The sequence below is a fragment of the Symphalangus syndactylus genome, chromosome 14 (genome assembly GCF_028878055.3).
Source record: "Symphalangus syndactylus isolate Jambi chromosome 14, NHGRI_mSymSyn1-v2.1_pri, whole genome shotgun sequence".
In the NCBI taxonomy this organism is placed as follows: Eukaryota; Metazoa; Chordata; class Mammalia; order Primates; family Hylobatidae; genus Symphalangus; species Symphalangus syndactylus.
Genome location: NC_072436.2, coordinates 95,253,448 through 95,272,312, shown reverse-complemented (window position 1 = coordinate 95,272,312; position 18,865 = coordinate 95,253,448). Strand labels below are relative to the sequence as shown.

Sequence of the window (18,865 nt, the reverse complement as noted above, 5' to 3'; positions counted from 1 at the left end):
CACCCATCCCTGAATCCATCCATCCATCCAGCCAGCCAGGCAGCCAGACAGCCTGTCAGTTCATTGGTCATATAGTTAATGCTAATGCCATGTGTCTAAAATTTTTAGTAAGGGAGTCTGATTTATTATTATCATTATTATTTTCAATTTGCTTTTCAGCTATTGACTGAGGTTGCGGCAATTGACCAGACTACGCTCTGGGCTGATAAAACCTGAAACTTGTCTATTTGGTTGAGATTACCATTTGTCTGTCCCTCAGTGGTTGGTCTTTACATGTCAAGAGGATGGTAAAAACTGCCACAAGGGACTGAACACAGAGGCTCACACCTGTAATCCCAGCACTGTGAGAGGCTGAGGTGGGAGGATAGCTTGAGCCAGGAGTCTGAGACCAGCCTGGGCAATGTAGTAAGACCCAGTCTCTAAAAAAAATTTTAAAAATTAGCTGGGTGTGGGTGTGAGACTACAAAAATGCATTTGGAGTCTCAGCTGCTCCAGGAGGCTGAGGCAGGAGGACTGCATGAGCCCAGGAGTTTGAGGCTGTGGTGAGCTATGATGGCACCACTCTACTCCAGCCTGGGCAGCAGAGCAACAGAGCAAGTCCCTGTCTCTAATAAAAACAAACAAACCAAAAACCACAGTGGGAGATTTTTTTTTAAAGACTCCTCCACTCCTTTTTTTGGGTTACAGTGTTTTTGTTCCCCCTACTTTCTGAACTCTCTGGAGTGTCAGGATACTTTGACTTTTGTGATTCAATCAGCCTACTGCAATGGTAGATTCTTCCTTTTGAGTTGTAACTCTTTCCTTGGAGCAGGGTTTCCCAAAATGTGTTCCAAACAATATAAGAAGGGAATAGGTCACTCACACTCAAAAACGAATGCCATAATCAAGCGAATTTGGAAAACCATAGAGTAAATGAAGCTAAACATTTATTGCAGGACTTTTTTTTACAGCCTACAATAGGCTATTTTCTATCAGTTTTCTGGATGGCAATTGAGCGAGCAGTGTTTCCAACTGGATTTGATTGTTCAACACACATTTAGGGACAGTACTTACATCTCTTGATGTCATTTGGGAAACACTGTCTTAGAATCTGGCCCCTACTATTTAAAGTTAATGCTACATATTTAGGGCTGCTAGACAGGAGAAACTAACATGGTGAGGAGGAAATAATCATTATCCATTTATGTTAATATTTTTATCGTAAAGACTAAAACTTTGTTTTTTAAACTAGGATCCCAAGTGTTGTTTATAGACACTTGACTAAAGAAGAGAGAAAAGCTTAGGTTGAACAAGTGTTTGTAGATTATATGAAAATAGAAGTGCAAACAAGGCCCCTATTAGCCGCATTTTCTGAATGATATTCTAGGAGTTCATCCTTGTTCTGTCTTTAGTGAGTGACATTTATAAAGCAGTAGCAAAGCCAATGTTATGGTTCCAGGGATCGTTCCTATGGAATTACGTTGGCTGAGGACAGAGACCCATTTTTCCTCCTCTTTCCTGAATCAGGTCAGGGTGAATGTTATCCAAGTACAATTGAACTCTTGCTCCTTCTGTTCACAAATCAGTTGTTGCTTGATTGGACCCAGAATGTTTGCTGCTCATCAACTCTGTTTTGAAGGTGTATCTCAATATTTCATTTCATAAAAAAATTATTGGGAAATATCTTTTAAAAGCTACTTGCAAAGATGTAAGTGTGATCATTGGGGTTGACTTGCGGCGAAAATGTGAAGGAGTCAAAGACTGATTTCAGGTTTTGTGCACGCTCCTTCCACTTCTGAGCGCCTCCAAGTCTGGGGCTCACCCAGGATTCCTCAGTTCCTCTTGGCTGAGTATAAACTCATTTACACTGAGGTAGATGGCCATAATGAGATATATAAGACTGGCACTTTAGAAGAGTGCTATGGAGGAGGCCTTCCTTTATCCAGAGGGTGACATGGCAACGTCTGGAATTTTCAGATATCAGTGACAGGAAAAGATGGACTTTTGGGTCAAGAGGACTCTTTTAAACCAGGTACTCACTGGAGACTAGGCTATTTCTGAGATCATACTCTGTGTCAAGGGCTAGGGATCTTTACATGAGCCTTCAACTGTAAGTCAGGGCCCGACTCACTGTGGTCAGTGCATATATTTCTAGATTACCTCACATTGGAAATGCTTGTCTCCCCACTCTGTGAGGGATTAGTGCTTTTCCACTTTGAAGGAAAAACAGGTCATAAATTACTGAGGAATTTTATGGCACAGTCCAAAGCACAGATTGGAGGCCAAGGAAAAATAAAACTCCAGCTTCTTTATGAAAGTCGAATGGAAAAGAGAAGTTGCTTCCTGAAGAGAGGTGGGCACTGCTTGAGGGAGAGGAGGGAAAGGACTCTGAGTGAGTCTACAGGAACTCCTTTTGGTGTCCTTGAGGAGTTTATGAGAATTCTCGGCCTCATCTTGATAAACCTGAAGGCAAAGTGAAGCAGGCAGTTGAACTGTTTGTCTGGGAAATGGATGAGAGACATGATTATTTTTGGTAGCAAGATTTTCTGTGTTTGGATTATGCATGTTATAAATCCAGTATCTTAATTTCCATTTGCCTTGGGTGATCCATATGCCTGATTTTAATTCAATGCTGATTAAATGTCAGAGAAGGAAAGGAAGGGATGAGGTGAGAGTTTCCAAGCCTGGCTGACCAGGAAGAAAGCAGGCAGATCCTGGAGACTGGAGAGAAAAATCTCCTGTATGTCACAAAAAAAAATAGCACAAGAAAACACTTTGTAGATGTACACTAAGCAGTCTCCTTTCCAGAAAACGTTTCCCCAGACCAGGAAGACCCAGCGTTCCCCTTAGCACCTTAGCCCAGGCCTTCAGCTCTTCTCAGCTCACCTTTTCCTACAGTGAATAAACACGATGCTGTTTTTAAGTCTTTGCTTCCTTGTTTCTAGCCCATGTTTTACTCCAGAGCAGTGAGGGCACTTGTGACCAGCTTTGGGGAGATGAATACACTGTCATTTATACATAAATGCACTGTCATTTATCATTTCAGAATTGGAGTGAATTCTAAATGAATCATAACAGTTGCATTTAATGAATTATTCTCCTGGGTATTGGCTAATTTTAAACCGGTCTGACGAGTTTTAAGGTCCATGTGGTTTGAGGAAATTCAGTGGTGCATTTCCCGGTTTGGTCCTCCTCATTTCCCTCCAGCCCTGCTCCTTTTCAACGTGCCAGGCTGCTTGGCTGGGTTATCTTTAATCACCGTAGGTGGGAGGAGGGGAGGCGGGGAGGTACTGGGCCCAAGGTCATGCCAGAAGAGTTCAGGCCTCTGCTCTCTCATCTGGCACTGCTCGGAATTCCCAGGGGTCTCCGGGGAGCTGGCCCTCAGCTCACAGATGGGCCCGACCTTGGTGAGAGGCGGCCTTCCACCAGGAAGCCTCCAGCTGGCAGGATGGGTGGGTGGGGAGGGGTGAACTTTAGCTGTGGAAGCGTCTCAGCATTTTACTGCCTTTTCTCAACAGTTGCTGCCTCCACTCCAGGCTTTTATTCAAGCAGCACCAGTACCTGGCAGTAGCTCCTACAATGTTTTCTACATTGGCTGTAAAATCATGGCCCAGTAGACACCAGTGCTTGACTTGATTTTTTGTTTGTTTGTTTTGAGAAGTTGTTTACCATTGGAGTGACGGGATTTTCTTCACCTTGTGAAGTACAGGGATCCTCAGGATAGCTTCACTGGGGGTGTCATTACATGGTCATTATCAGTGGTAAGTTTCCCAGTCTCAAGATGGAACCCTCTGTTGCTTCTCTGCCGCATGTTTGGCTCTGTTGACCTTCCGTTGCTCACCTATGCTTGTTCCCCCAGCAGCCTGTTTCTTGTAACTATTTGCCTCATAATGCAAGTATTCTAGTGATTGAAGTGTTGCTGTACAAAAGAGATCTTTTAAACTGAAACCAGTGCAACAAAACAATTTAAAACATTTTAATAATTTCTTAAAGGATACAGAGCCTTTTCCTCTCTTAATACATGCAGGTCAGAATGACGTCAATAAGGATTATATTTTTGCATTAACAGGAAAACTAAGTTTATAAGACTAGAGTATGGATAGAGAGGAAGATGGTTCTATTGGGATATAAACTCTGATCCATACAAGGAAGTGGCCCAGTCCGTACAAACACCATTGCCTGTTGCATTCTTGACTGGACACACATATTGCCCCATTGCGATGAAAGGTTGTGATAATGAAGAGAGTAATAGAAGGCTCAGCTCAGGTTCTAAGGAGGGAGCGAGTAAAGGCCATGCAGGCCCATCCTTTTGTGGTCAGTCACTGCTGGTTGGGGAAGGAAGGAGGTATCAAGTGTCTCCATCCTTTCCTCTTTTCTTCATAGTTTCTAGATCATTCATTCAATAAATCATTAGGGAGCCCCTGCCATCAAGCTAGGTCTTGGGATATAACCAGGAACATGCCTAGATAGGGACCCTAATCTCAGAGGGCTCATTCTCCAATTGGGGGACAGATACTCAAACAGGCAATTATGACATAATTCATAAAGCCCTGTGATGTATGCCACCAGAGTACCAAAAAGAGCCCCAAACTAGACATGGGGAATTGGGGAAGGCTTTTGGGAGAAGGTGACATTTCAGCAGAGACCTGAAAGGAGAAACTGGAAACAGTTTAATGTGACTGCTACGAAGTGCTGTGGGGGGTGGGAGTAGGTTGGAGGCATGGGGACAAGTAAGCTGTTTTTTGTCAGCTGCCATCTATCTTCCTCCCTCTGCTCCTCTCTCCCTGCTTCCTTCCTTCTTTCCGATTTAACCCTGGAATCACAAGAGGCCACTTTAGGTGAATAGCAACTCTTGAATTTGGGCTTTATTCTGAGGGAGATGGAGGAGCCTGTGAAGGTTTTTTAAGCAGAGAAATAACCTGGTCAGATTCAAACTGTATCACCCTGTGGGATGGACTAGACATGGATTAGAACATTAGGAAACTGCTTTAGGTATTTAGCCTGATAAAGATACTCTGGCTTGTGGTCGGGTGTTATTTGCTGGGTGGGCTCTGGCTTAAAAGGCAATTGCTTTAGATCGCTGTGGAAAATTCTGTTTCAGAGACACAACCGCTTCAGGTGGGCAGTGACAAGGACAATAGAAAGGCCAGGACACCACGGAAGGTCTGAAGAGGTAGTGGGAACTGGTAGGAGCACATCAGTAGCTTTCCCTGCCCTTTTCTCTGCCACTGTGATGTAAATATCAACTTGATTTTACATGGAGCTGAGGAACCTTTTAGAACCCAATCGAAGAAGTTGGTGGTTCTACACTGAGCCAGGGGGAAATCTTTGTGGTCACAAGGGAATTTATACTCACTTGGTTTCTCTGCCTTTCTCACCAATTTCTTTTTGGTTTTCTTGAGAGCTGGTTGTGTGCGTATGTGAATACATATTGCATATTGAAATTTTGGGTTTTCTGTTTTGAACCTTTAATGTTCTACCCATTTCAAATACATTCAGGATGTCTGATGCTGTTTTTATATAATGTAAACTATTCTTAAAATGTCTTTTATTTAATTAAAAGAATAAAAGAAACCAAAGTTAAGATTTTAAATTTTGTTTTGGCATTTGTTACTGGTTGTGATATATAATTTTGGTAACATTAGTGAGGGATCAGGTTTAAAAAATTTCTCCAATGTTGTCTTCTGCAGATTGCAAATGTTTTGCAACTGCTATTGGCAAACTAAAAATGCTTTTGCTAGTTAAGGTAACCAGTCATTTCCGAACTTTTTTTCAGTCGTAAGGGCATAGAATGAACATGCACGCATGATTCAGTGTATTAAAACTAATATCACGTGAGGACATTTTATAGATAAGAGGTTAGAAGGCAAATGACTCTATTTTGAGAAAAATTTGGAGGGAACCTTTCTTTCAAGATAAATAAATTATTTACTGTCCAGAAGTTTATCATGTAATTATCTGGATTTTTTTTTTCATTTCTCCGAGCTTTAGCTCAGCCTCAATGGACCCTGACTTCATAAATACAGTACATTTTTCAATTTTAGAAGTCATGGGAAGAGGCACACGACTTTGGGAATTTGTGAAACTTAAAGCAAGTATAATGAAGAGATACATATTCATTTTGTTTGTGTTCTGTTTCCATTCCATTATCTTCTACTATCACCCAGGTTCATCCTTGGCAAGGCCTAGACGAGTGGAAAGTTTCTCATTTTGAAGTTAGTTGTTTTTTAATTGGTCACGCAAAAGAAAGGCTTACATTGATTTTGAAAGACAAAACATGCCATTGTTTTTTTCACTAATGCCCAACTTCTACATGGCTGACTGGATATTGTTCAAATTTTCCAAAAGAATAAAAAAGAGAGAGAAACACCCTTCTTTTGGATCCGAAGCCAGTCATGGAAAATTTCATCCTGAAAGGATAATTTTTCATAAATATGCAAGCAGCAGAATGGCAGTGTGGCTGCAATAGAATCTGCCCCAGGACTTCATGCATAGTACTTTGCTGTAAACACGAAACTACAGGCACACATATACTCAAAAGAATATACAGTATTGGAAGCCTAATTATTTCCACTAAGATTGAGATTTTTCCCTCTAAGAGCTATACCGGAGAAAGCAATGTGTCTTACTTCACTTTATTCCACACCAATTCACAAATTTTTATAGCATATATACTCTGTGAAAGGTGGTACTGGGCTAAGGAAAATAATTCTGCCCTCAGTTTGCAATCTAACGGGGAAAATAAAGTCTACATATATTAAAACCTAAGTCTGTTTGTTATAAGTGCCAAGTAGACAATATGGACAGGAAGTACTGTGGATCTAAGGAGGTCAAGCTCATGGGTGTACAGGTTGTAATAGTCATGAAGCCTTTTCAGTAGCAGTAGAACTTGAATGATGGGGTGGATCGGGATAATGCACAGAGTGGGTGCATGTGGAACACTTACAAGAAGAGGGGATATGGGGAGCTGATGACCACTAAGAACAGGGAGCCTGTAGTCTGTGGATGTATGTGGGGCCCTGCTGTGGGGGTGTTGATTGACCTCTGTAGGCACTTTGCCTTCCTTCTTCTGTGTTCCCTCCAGCTAGGGTGGAGAGGACTGGTTCACCTTGGCTCTTCCGGGCCTGCCCAAAGGACCGTGCAACATGAAGGTGAAGTCCTTGTAGAGCAAAGGGCATGAGAAGTCTCTCTTCTAAACCTAGGCTCTGCCCTGTCTCTGTACTTTTATTTCATTCTGTTAGATCTGGGAAGAGATTTAGCATGTTTCTGTATTAGCAGAGCATTTGAGGGAGATGATAACTATTAAACAAGAGAGGCAAAGAGAAACATTCAGAGATGAACAGGTTTATTGGGATAAAGGGTGAGGGTACAGATTTGAGGCTACCATTCACAGACCAGGGCTGGCTATTCTAGAAACAATAGATGTCGTTAGACAAATAATGAAACGATGGTTTGGTATTGGTGTTATAAACCTCCAGAGGTTAATAACTTGGTTGGATTTTAGTGGTGGACACCAGCAATCTTAGGAGGTCTAGCAGCAAGACTGGTTCTTGCCAAGTTAGGAGATGTTAGTTTGTTAGTGCTGATTGGATGGAATAAGCATACTACCACTCTGTGTGCCCCCTTCTTTCCCCTCTGCAGGGTGTGAGAATGGAAACAGAGAATTACACTCCTGATAACCCAAATATTCGCTAACCTGTGGTGGGGATGCTTATTCTGGCCGTTTAGGTGCAAACTTGTTTCTTTAACTGTTAGTTTTATGGTGCCCAGGGTTAAACTTTAAAGTTGGACTGTTTACATGCTTGGGACATGGTGAACCAAACGGGGAAAGTAAGATAACAACAGACTTGATAAAGCCCAGCCGACTTCTGCCAGTAGGCTAAAACTCATACACTCTCAGATATATACATACATATATGGCCAAGATGTCTTGCTGTTAAATGGTCTTTAAGAGAGCAGAAAAGCCTTTTTAACAAATGCACGTATTATAGAGTCTTTCCAATAGCCTATACCTTTCAACTTGTGAAGATAAATAAGAACATATGGTTTGTCTCAACATGCTTTTAACAAAAACCAGATGAACACATGTAAAACAATTAGAGAGTTGTCTTAGGTACCCTGAAGTTCTTATACAGGATATTTGTTCTTCATTCAACATTTATTGACTACCTACTGTGTTCCAGGCCACCAGACCCTGTGTTACAGGTTAGAGATTTAAAACTCTAGTAACTTATGTATTATAATCTATACATGTCATTTAAAGACAGCATTTTCGGGCTGAGTGAGGTGGCGCACGCCCATAATCCCAGCACTTTGGGAGGCCAAGGTGGGTGGATCACGAGATAAGGAGTTCAAGACCAGCCTGGCCAAGATGCTAAAACCCCGTCTCTACTAAAAATACAAAAATTAGCTGGGTGTGGTAGCATGCACCTGTAATCCCAGTTCCTCGGGAGGCTGAGGCAGGAGAATGGCTTGAACCCAGGAGGCAGAGGTTGCAGTGAGCCGAGATCACCCCACTGCACTCCAGCCTGGGTGGCAGAGGCAAGACTCCGTCTCAAAAAAAAAAAAAAAAAAAAAAAAGACATAGCATTTTCTTAATATAATTAGCCTCCTGGTGGGAAGTAATTGTGATTGAGTGTCTAGGGCAATGTAATTATCCTAAATTTTAACCAGGTGATTTTAAAATCGCCATTTGGATAATGGTCCCATTATGTCTATTTGTAAACTGAGTCATGAAAAACATTTCAGGGTACCCAGGTAGGCGTTTATGATGCACGTAAGTAGAGGCCAGCCAAAATTGTTTTGGTTTTGGTGCTTCCACCTGTGATTAATGTCCCACTTGACTCCTTGATCCGTTTCATCTGAAATTATATTCCTGAAATTCATCTGGCTCTGCTGATTATCCCTACCTGGGCCTGTGGATGAGATCAGAGAGACTAGAGCTGGGGCTATTTCTTGGTAATGCAACTGCCATTCCCCACGCATGGGCACAAATAGACAATGCCTGTGGGAATCCAAACCCCAAGGACTGTGAGAGGCACGCATGCCCTGTATTAAAGCAGCAGCCTGGCTTGGTGCTCGCTAAGTGCATGGTCAGCAGTCACTACTCCTCTGACATGTATTGTCTGAGTCACTCATTTGGCACTTATTACATCCTGTCTTGGGTTATTAGTAACCTTTGCATGCATTTGTTTCTCCTCCCCAGCCGCACCGCCCCAGTGGTGCAGACTCAGGGTTCTCCTCGCCATTCAAATTCTTCACCAGTGCTCTTTATGGGCAGTAAATTTGATTTTTATTTTAATTATGAAATGGTAGTGTTTAAGCTTATTAAAATATAAGTATTGTTTATCCAAACAATCATAAATGAACTTATTAAATTTTTTACAAACAGCTTTACTGAGACATCTCTGACATACAAACTGCCCATATTTAAAGTGTAGAATTTGATAAGTTTGAACTTCATAACATGATTCCTTATTCTTTTTTTCAGATAACATGATTTCTAACTCATTTTTTTTACAGATAACATGATTTCTTACTCATTTTCTTTTTCAAAATGATGTTTGATGAGCACTGATTTTACAGAGGGTGCCTATCTGAGAGGACGAGGTGGGAACTTTTGAAATAACACACTGGTGGTAAGGGGATAATTTGGTTCCCAGATAACTTTGAGATTCTAGTGTTTTTTTGGTTTCTGTTTTTGTTTTTGTTTTGTTTTTGTTTTTGTTTTTGTTTTTTTTTGAGACAGAGTCTTGCTCTGTTGACCAGGCTGGAGTGCAGTGGCACGATCTTGGCTCACTCCAACCTCCGCCTCCTGGGTTCAAGTGACTCTTGTGCCTCAGCCTCCCAAGTAACTGGGATTACAGACACACATCACCTTGCCTGGATAATTTTCTTTTTGAGATGGAATTTCACTCTTGTTGCCAGGCTGGAGTGCCATGGCGCGATGTCCACTCACTGCAACCTCCACCTCCTGCATTCAAGCAATTCTCCTGCCTCAGCCTCGCAAGTAGCTGGGATTACAGGCATGTGCCACCAAGCCTGGCTATTTTTGGTATTTTTAGTAGAAATGGGGTTTCATCATGTTTCAGCTCCTGACCTTAGGTGATTCACCCACCTGGGCCTCCCAAAGTGTTGAGATTATAGGTGTGAGCTGCCACACCCAGCCAAGATTCTAGTTTTCTGCCATGGTAAATTGAGGTGTTCTTGACATATAGTAGGCATGAAATAAAACCTGTTTATTGAAGGCTATGTGTATGTAGTTGTAAAGTCACCTCAATGCTCTTTACAAAAAAAGAATATTGTACATCTTTTATTTATTTTTTAATGGGGGAATAGTTTGTAATGGCCTTAGTAACTTTGAGCATTTTATCCTCTTGACAAATCCAGCAGAGATTTTACTTCCTGAATGAAAGGACACTGGCTAGCCAAGGGTTGGTTGAAAGGTTCAGTGGGGAAAGTAAGTTGATATTCCTATCACCGCAGAATCTCTTTGTCTCTGGATTTCCCTTTGATTTTCACGAGGACTGAGCAAGTCCTGCAGGTAATTCAGTGCCAGGGCAGGCTAGCTGAGTTTTAATTGATGCCAATTAGCACCCCCATAGACTGTGACAATTTTTTCCCCTCAAGCAGTCAGCCAAGTGGCATTAGGAAATGTGAGACATCTTTCTTTGGAATCGTCATAGGAGCAGAACTATTTTCAGGCCCAGTCTCCTTGGCAGGTCTTGCCCTTCTCAGAAATAGTGAGGAAATGAGATAAGAAAAGTAATACTCTGAGGAGTAAGGTGCCAGGTAGTTCTAGACCCAACTGTGGGCTTAGGACAGCAGGGAGAGGATGCTGAAGGATTTTGCTCTCAAGTACCTTTGCTTCTAGTTGGAAAGAATGAGAGATGGGATGGGATGGAATGAAGTCTGACTGCTGCATGGGAGCCAGGGAAATGCTTTGTGGGAGCAGTATTTATGGCAAGTCCAGAAGACATCATCTTACCTTGAACAAGTCATTAGAGCTGGAACTGTATACTGATGACGAAAGAATAAAATATAACAAGATAAACGGTCCCAGGCAGTCTTGTGTGCTCTGTCCTCCCAGCTATACTCCACCGGAATCCAGTGTCTGCATTTGGTGGTAGATGCTCCTGTTTCTGCATCTCTTGGCTAGATGGCTAGATATATATTTTCCATTGATAGGCAGCTAAGTTTGCAGCCAATTCTCAATCATTTCTTGTGGTGGGGGACAGAAATAATGTGGGAAGCTAAATTCACCATCAACCCAGGGATTGTTAGTCTTCCTTGCCACTGAACACCATAAACAACTTCAGGCCACAGCTGGCTTGGTGTTTGCAGGTAGGAGGGAGTGAGAAATTATGCCAGAGGTGGGAAAACTTGTCAAGTCAAGGGGGGTCTCTTTATTCTTCCCCTCTCCATTCAGAGAGGTGATGGTGTCTCTCTACCTCATTGAAACCTGCTCCCAGGAGCTTCTGAAGTTGGCCATTTAGAGCCCAGTGTGAATATAAGGCAGTGGGTTCTCTTTTTCAGGAAATTTGTATTTTGAATCTAGACCTCTTTGATTGACCAGAAGGCCTTGGCTCCTGGCGAAGAAACCATGGGGAGATGGGGGGATAGGCAAGCATGATTCTGAAATGATGCTGGGGAGGATCAGGCCTATTTCATCTGTGCTCACATGAACACCACAGTCAAGCCTAAGGCTGGGTTTTCAGATATCTGACCTAGACTCGCTATAGGAAATATATTCTGCCTTGTGGCATAGCATGTACCCTAAGGAGCAGTGGAACAGCACTTACCCTCACTACATTGAGAGGCATTTGATCTATGTTAATAACCTATTATTTTACTTAAAAAAATGTTGGTTGGACCTACAACATTGATTTTACAACCCCCTAGTGGCATGTGACCCACAGGGCTAAGCTGAGTTGCTCTTTCTGGTTTCCTGCATGCCTAGTCAAGGGGCAAGTTGGGACTGCACCTCGATTTTCATTTCTTTTGCCAAATGGGCACCCAGACTTGGGGCTGGGTCAGCCAGAGGTGGCAGTGCTTTTTATGATATGTGTAAGGGGCAGTGTGCACATCCACGGAAGGAATGCATGGGACTTGTGTGTCCCCAGTCAACCCCATTTGTAATTTGCAAATAGGATCTGTGTGGCTGGCAGGGGGCTGGCAGTGTGCACCAGACAGAGGAAACAGAAGGTAGACTCCCAGGTGAGGAAGAGCTAGATCCAGAGGGAGAAACAACACCCGCCCCGGCTTTGGCACTGGCTAGAGAGTCTGTTCCTGGCTTTTTCCTCATGGCCCTTCTTTCACTTTGTGGTCTGAAAATTGGCCAAAAGATCAGGAAGGTGCTGAACCAAGACGAGAAGAAAAGGGCACTTGAAACCTAAACGCTGGCCATTGACTCCTGGATAACCAAGATTTGGCTGAAGGGAAGAGCTAACGTTCTATCTGCATGGAAAAGTAAAGGAAGATCAGTTCTCTGATGAAAATGAGAAATATTATTATTAAGTTGATCAATAGTTTGTTGAAAACTTTCTCTGTACCTGGTACTAAGATACTCTGTTGTTTAAATAGCTTCTTATAGTCACTGTGGATTACAGTAATTTCTTTTTACAAGATACAAGATTTGCCCATCTGCATGAATACCCATATTTTAATTCTATGATTTGTCTTTACTTCTAGCTACTCACTAAACATACATTTCCTGAAAGCAGAAGAGATTCAACTGCTGTTATTTACGTAATTACTATCGTGCCAGGAGGGAGTGTCAGGGAAGTTAACAAAACAGGCCAAGTGCAGTGGCTCACAACTGTAATCCCAGCACTTTCGGAGGCCGAGGTGGGCTGATTGCTTGAGGTCAGCAGTTTGAGACAAGCCTGAGTGAAATGATGAGACCCCGGCTCCAAAAAAATACAAAAATTAGCCAGGCATCGTGGTATGTGCCCGTAGTCTCTTGACTGTAGGCAACTAGCAGTCTTTCCCCAGGTACGGGGGGCAGTGGTATAGGACAGCTTTTAAGGGGGTAGAATGTGACTCAGGCTTTCGTGGACTGGGTGGTATTTGGATGAGCCTGGTGACAGTCTGCACACTATAGACTAGAGCACTCTGCTGTGACAGGTATGCCTGAATAGAACTTACGAAGATCCTGCTCTGGCAGTTTAGTCACTGCCTGTCCACGGATAGAACCCTGACTACTCAGTAGGCCCAATAGACAAATGATAGCTTAGCAGGTTTGGGTTATTATTATTATTTTAAAATTTAAGTACAGGAGATTTTGCATCAATCATATAGAGAATCACATATGGAAGTTCTTAGAGTGGGATCTTAGTACCTTATCTTGTATGTGTCCTGTATAAAACACACAGCTGATCCTATGAAGCCTGGCAAGTTTTAAAGGGAAGGAGTATGCAAGCAGAAACCCAGAGGGCTTTAGCGGGGTAAATGTAGTTGGAGAGGCCTAGAGAAAAACTTTTCCTTCTTTATAATTTTCCTGCTTCTATTCTGTTTCAACTAAATCCCAGAGCTGAAATCAGCAATTTAATTGTCTTCCTTTGTCTTCTTCCGTAAGGGTTTGCAGAATACAGAGCCAACAGGATTACATGGGGCTTTAGGGGGTCATGCTGCCAACAAGATAAGGAGGTCTACTACTACTGCCTTTATTCACCATTTTTCTGTGGGCACCAGCTGATGCACTTGGACAAAATAGAAAAAGGTATACATGCAGAAAGAGAGAAATTGACTTATCATGTGCATATGATATGCTTATATGCTACACAATATGCTATTTATTACAAACAATAAGGTAATACAGTGCGGTGGCTTGACATAGAATTAATATACAAAAATAGCCTTAGAGAAAAACAACAAGGTAGAAAACAGAATGGAAGCAAATGCTTCATTCATAGTCAGGATAAGTGAGAATAATAAAGAACTAGCTCTGCCAGATATTGCATATTTTAAATCATATTATGGTTTAAACTATATTTAATGTACTAAATATAGTTTAATATATTTAAATATACTAGTATATTAGTAGATGTATAGTATATTAATATACTGAATATAGTTTAATATATTTAAACTATATTTAAGTAGTATAGAATTGATACTGTGTAGACTGAGAAATCAGTAGTACAGAATAGAAATGGAAAATTGGCGTCCAGAGCTAGACACCAATACAGACTGAAAATTTGTCTTTGGTGGCATTTTGTATCACTGAAGAATGGTAGATTATTCAATAGTTTGGGACAACTGGGTGGCCTTCTGGAAAAACAAAAATTGGATCTATACCTAGTTTCTTCTGCCAGCATAAATGCCAGATGAATCAAATATTTAAATATTAAAAGCAATAGAAGAAAAGGGAGAAATTTAAAAAATCTTGTGGTGGTACAGTCTTCCTAGGTATAACACGAACCACGGAAATCAAAAAGAGAGAGATTGATATATTAAATTTCCAAAAACAAAACAGTCCTGAAAGCTTCATGGACTAACATAAACAAAGTCAAAAGACAAACAATGAATTGAAAATCACACATAAAAACCAAAGGACTAATATCCTTAATTTATAAAGTGCTCTAATAAATTAGTAAGAAAAGATCAATAACATAATGAAAAATGGAATAAAGATATAAACAGACAATTGACAGAAAAAAGAAATACAGATGACTCTTAAATATACAGAAAGATACCCAACTTACAATAGGTTACCATTTTTATTAACTGTTAGAATGATAAACATAAAACATTTATTGTTGAAGGTGGAGGGAACCAGACATCCATGCATAATGGGAACATAAATTGGAATAACTTCCACAGTGGGTGTTCTGATAATCTTTATCCAAAAATGCACATACCTATGAACTCAGTAATTCCACTTCCAGAAATGTTATCACACAGAAATATTTATGTGTGAAGATATATTTGAGAATATTTCTTACAACATCTAAATGTCTTTCATTACTCTATGTTTCATTTTGCTCATCTGTAAGGTGGCAATAGGGATTCGAGTTTCCTGACACTTGAAATGGCTGGTATGGGAGCACCTCAGAAACAAGCTAGGCTGCTAGAAAGAAGAAAGGTATTCTCTAAATTTAGAACATTATTCCAATATTTCAGAAAAAGGGAGAGTCCTAATTATAAGGTAGTTGCACTGTGCTTTGTAATGCCAGGGCAGAGAGAGCCCAGGTACTAGGTTCTCGCTTGCTTTTGTGCTCTGTTTGGAAGCACGTTGGAGACCAGTGTGATGGTAGTGGCTGGTGGCCTTTATGGTATGGGGTCCTCAGAGTTGGAGCGTTAGCACCCAGAAGATGTGCTCCTCCTCACTAGGAATCTAGCTCTGGCCCTCTGGCAGTGTCTCCAGGGAGAAGTTTCTCTAGGGCCATTTTCTTGACGCCCAGCAAATAAGAATCCCTTATATTTGACAACATTACATTCACACCAACATTAATTTGACTCAGATAATGATGCCACCTGTTACACAGTCCATCAGCATAATTATAGGTGAGGAAATTGCTAAGAGAGGTCCCTGAGCAGTTGGAGGCCAGAAGGAAATATTTTCAATTAATTAATGTCTGGGCAGGTAAATTCTTTTAGTATTAAAAAAATTAAGAATTCCCTAGTGTAAGATGTCATGGCTGCTAACTGTCTAGAAAGGGTTACATATCAGAAGAGGGTAAGCTGAGATTCATGGATGTTCAAACTTTGGTTGTAAGCTCTTTTCTTCTTTAAAATATTATTTTAAAGATACTGTGTTAGGTTTTCTTCTTTTTTTCCCCCTTAATCCCAAAACAAACTCTAATAAAATAACCATTCTGTGAGTTTATAAGTTGCAGAGGCTAGAATTTAGCAAAATGAAAAGAATTTAACTTGGATGAATATATTATGCATAAGGAATTGAGCATCAGTCTGGGCTTTGTTAATGGCGAATGCCTAAACCACCAAATGATTCTGTTGTTTTTGTGGGTTTCTTGAAAGAGACCAAGTATTTAGACTCTCCCTTACTTATGTAACACTTCAGCTATTGCATTGGTAAGTCAAGAAAAATAAGGAACAGAGAACAGGATTTGAAATAAAGCTTCCTATCTGGGTTGCAAGGATACACTTTCTAATTATTTGTTATGATAATTTTATCAGTTGCACCTACTGCAAATGCTCCTTGTCCTTGGATCAATGTGCATTAGCCAGAGACTGTCTTATCAGTAAGCTTCTGAATTGCCTGTATGAGGCACAAATCATTGGTTGCTCATCCACAACATAAGAGACTTGATGTTGGCCTTTAGGGAGCTCATGTTTCAAATCAGATTAGAGCTAATGTGGCCAGAACATAAGAACACAAGGAAAAATGAACAAAATGTTGTAGGTATGAATGTGCTATGGGGCGTGCTTTGTTTAAAGCAAACCTCATAAAAGAAGAGCAGGGTTAAAGAAGCCTATTAAGTTAGGGATCACTTATTTGCTTTACAGGAAGGGAGTGACTTAAGCACAGCTCTTGTGGCACATTCAGAATAGAATTTGACTTACAAAAAAACGTAGATTACAGACTCCGAGTTGCAAGCATGTCATATAAGTGAGAGAAAGAGCAGTGATGCCTCATTTAACTGGGGAACAGATTTCGGGTAACCTTGGGCAACCAGAATATGATCATGAATCAGAAAGTGCTGTGGAAGAATAGAAAGAACGGAACTGAATTGAATGGCCAGGGGTCCGGCCTCCCATGACCCCCAATCCCATTCTCTAGACCTTGTTTCCTATTGATGAAAAGAAGATATTAGACAGTTTCAAAGTCTCTCCCCTTGTTAAAAATTGATAATGTAATCTATCCTTTGTTTTTATACATTTTATATATTTATATATTTGTAATATTTAAGAAAAGATTTAATTTAATAAATATACATAGCAAGCCATTCAAACAGTGAAAAGGTAAATGCTTAAAAGTTTGTTTTCCAGGCAGGTGCGGTGGCTCACTTCTGTAATTCCAGTGCTTTGGGAGGCCGAGGGAGGTCAGGCATTTGAGACCAGCCTGGGCAACATGGTAAAACCCCGTTTCTACTTAAAATACAAAAATTAGCCAGGCATGGTGGTGTGTGACTGTAGTCCCAGCTACTTGGGAGGTGGAGGCAGGAGAATCACTTGAACCTGGGAGGCGGAGGTTGCAGTGAGCAGAAGTCACACCACTGCACTGGTGTGACAAGCTGGGTGACAGAGCAAGACTCCATCTCAAAAAAAAAAAAAAAAAATGCTTGTCTTCCCCTTATCACAGACTCCCACTTCCCTCTCTAGAGACTAGTTCCTTGGATATCCTTCCAGAAATATTCTGTGCATTCTGTAAACTTATGCATATGTCTTTTGGAAACAAACAGGAAAGTCATCATGCACACTGTCCTGCTTCTTGCTTTTGTTACTTACCAATTTTGGAAATTGTTATGATAGGCTCATATTGATCTGCTTTCTTCTTCTGAAAGACTCTACAGTGTAGTAATCCATAGTTCAATACTTAGTTGAACTAGAATCTTGGTAAATATTTCATTTATTTCATAAATCTTCTCTTCAGTTCCCTGCAGCTCTAAATTTCTGACTGTAACATCTAAGTTAAAAAGATGTCTGAGTAAGAAAAAAAATAGTTGTTGCAAATCACATGTGCTGCTTCTCTTGGGTTATAAAGGCCCATTTGTTCTTGATCCCTGACCACTGACATGTATGGTGCAAAGCAAGGGCTGAAAACACTGGTCCATATGTCAGCAGGGGCAGGGGGCGAAGGAAGCACATTTATTCACGGTGGGGACAGGCCTCTTGCATTGTCAATTTTACCCGTGTGAGAACTGTTGTTCCTGTTGGTGACTGGGTCACTGATAAAAGATTAAATCATATTGGAGACAAAAACTGCACTGCCTTTTAAAGCAATATGTACATGTAAGAGGTTTTTCATGTTTAAATGTTAAAAAGTCACTTGGGGTTACCGATGAACCTCTTAAAGAGAGGGCTGTGTATATCATGTGGGAGCTGGAAGTAATGGAGTTGTAGAATTTGGGGGGCAGAAGGTTTGGGTGATTTTCCCTCTCTGTATAACGATCTGAAGTGAAGAGACCAATGTACTTTTTTAGGGCTGGACTGGGGCACAAGTGGAAAGGCAATCATAGACCATCCAGGTGTTCCCAGAGTTCCCAGAGTTTAGGGACAATTTGGCATGGGCCATGCTAGCTCACTCTGAAGCAGATATAGCACATACCTTAGGGTGCCAGCGAAGTCGGGGCACTGCAAATTTATTCTGGAAATAATTTTATGTTTAATATTTACCAAAAAGCTTCAAAATAGCCATCATGAGAAAAGCCTGAACTTCGCTGGATTTCTTTCTCTTATGGCTTAGGATTAGATTTATTTAAAATTACATACATGGGGAGCATTAAGTTTCAAGACTAAAGTTCTAAAAGCTGTAACCGGGCCAGAGTGGGGCTTTTGGAAACCAGTGAGCTGTGTCCATCAGTGGGCTGGGCGGTTCTCCATTACAATCTGTGCAGGGAAGAATGAGCCGTTTGCATTTCCGTTGCAGGAATAGTCATTTTGCCACCCTCAGATTTGATTTCCTCAGAGGAACAGGCTGGGTGCACCTGTTGCTGGTCTGCAGTGTCTCCAGAGAGACTGTGGATTTTCACCGTGACTCATGAGAATTATTTATGGCCACCAAGCTGGTGGACACCAGCAGACTGAGTGACGCAGGCTCAGAGAGTGTTTCCCCTCTGTCCATCAAAGGTTTTTCTGGAATGCCTTCAATATATTGGTTTTTAGCATTTGTGCAAGAAACAGAAAAGAGAAGAACTAACTGTCTGGCACATTCAGTAGTGTTCTCCCCAGTCCATTCATTCCTAAAAGGCTTTCAGTTCAG

General features: G+C 41.2%; 1 protein-coding gene and 1 long non-coding RNA gene across 3 annotated transcripts in view; both read left to right on the top strand.

The window, feature by feature from the left end:
* The window catches only part of PRKCE (protein kinase C epsilon), a 533,266-nt gene that overhangs the window by 21,332 nt on the left and 493,069 nt on the right, over window positions 1-18,865 (top strand). The gene's annotated exons all lie outside the window — the stretch shown is intronic.
* LOC134732502 (uncharacterized) lies at window positions 3,462-14,454 on the top strand. The gene is made up of 2 exons (XR_010115750.1): window positions 3,462-3,740; window positions 5,081-14,454. It is a non-coding gene; the product is annotated as an uncharacterized lncRNA (long non-coding RNA).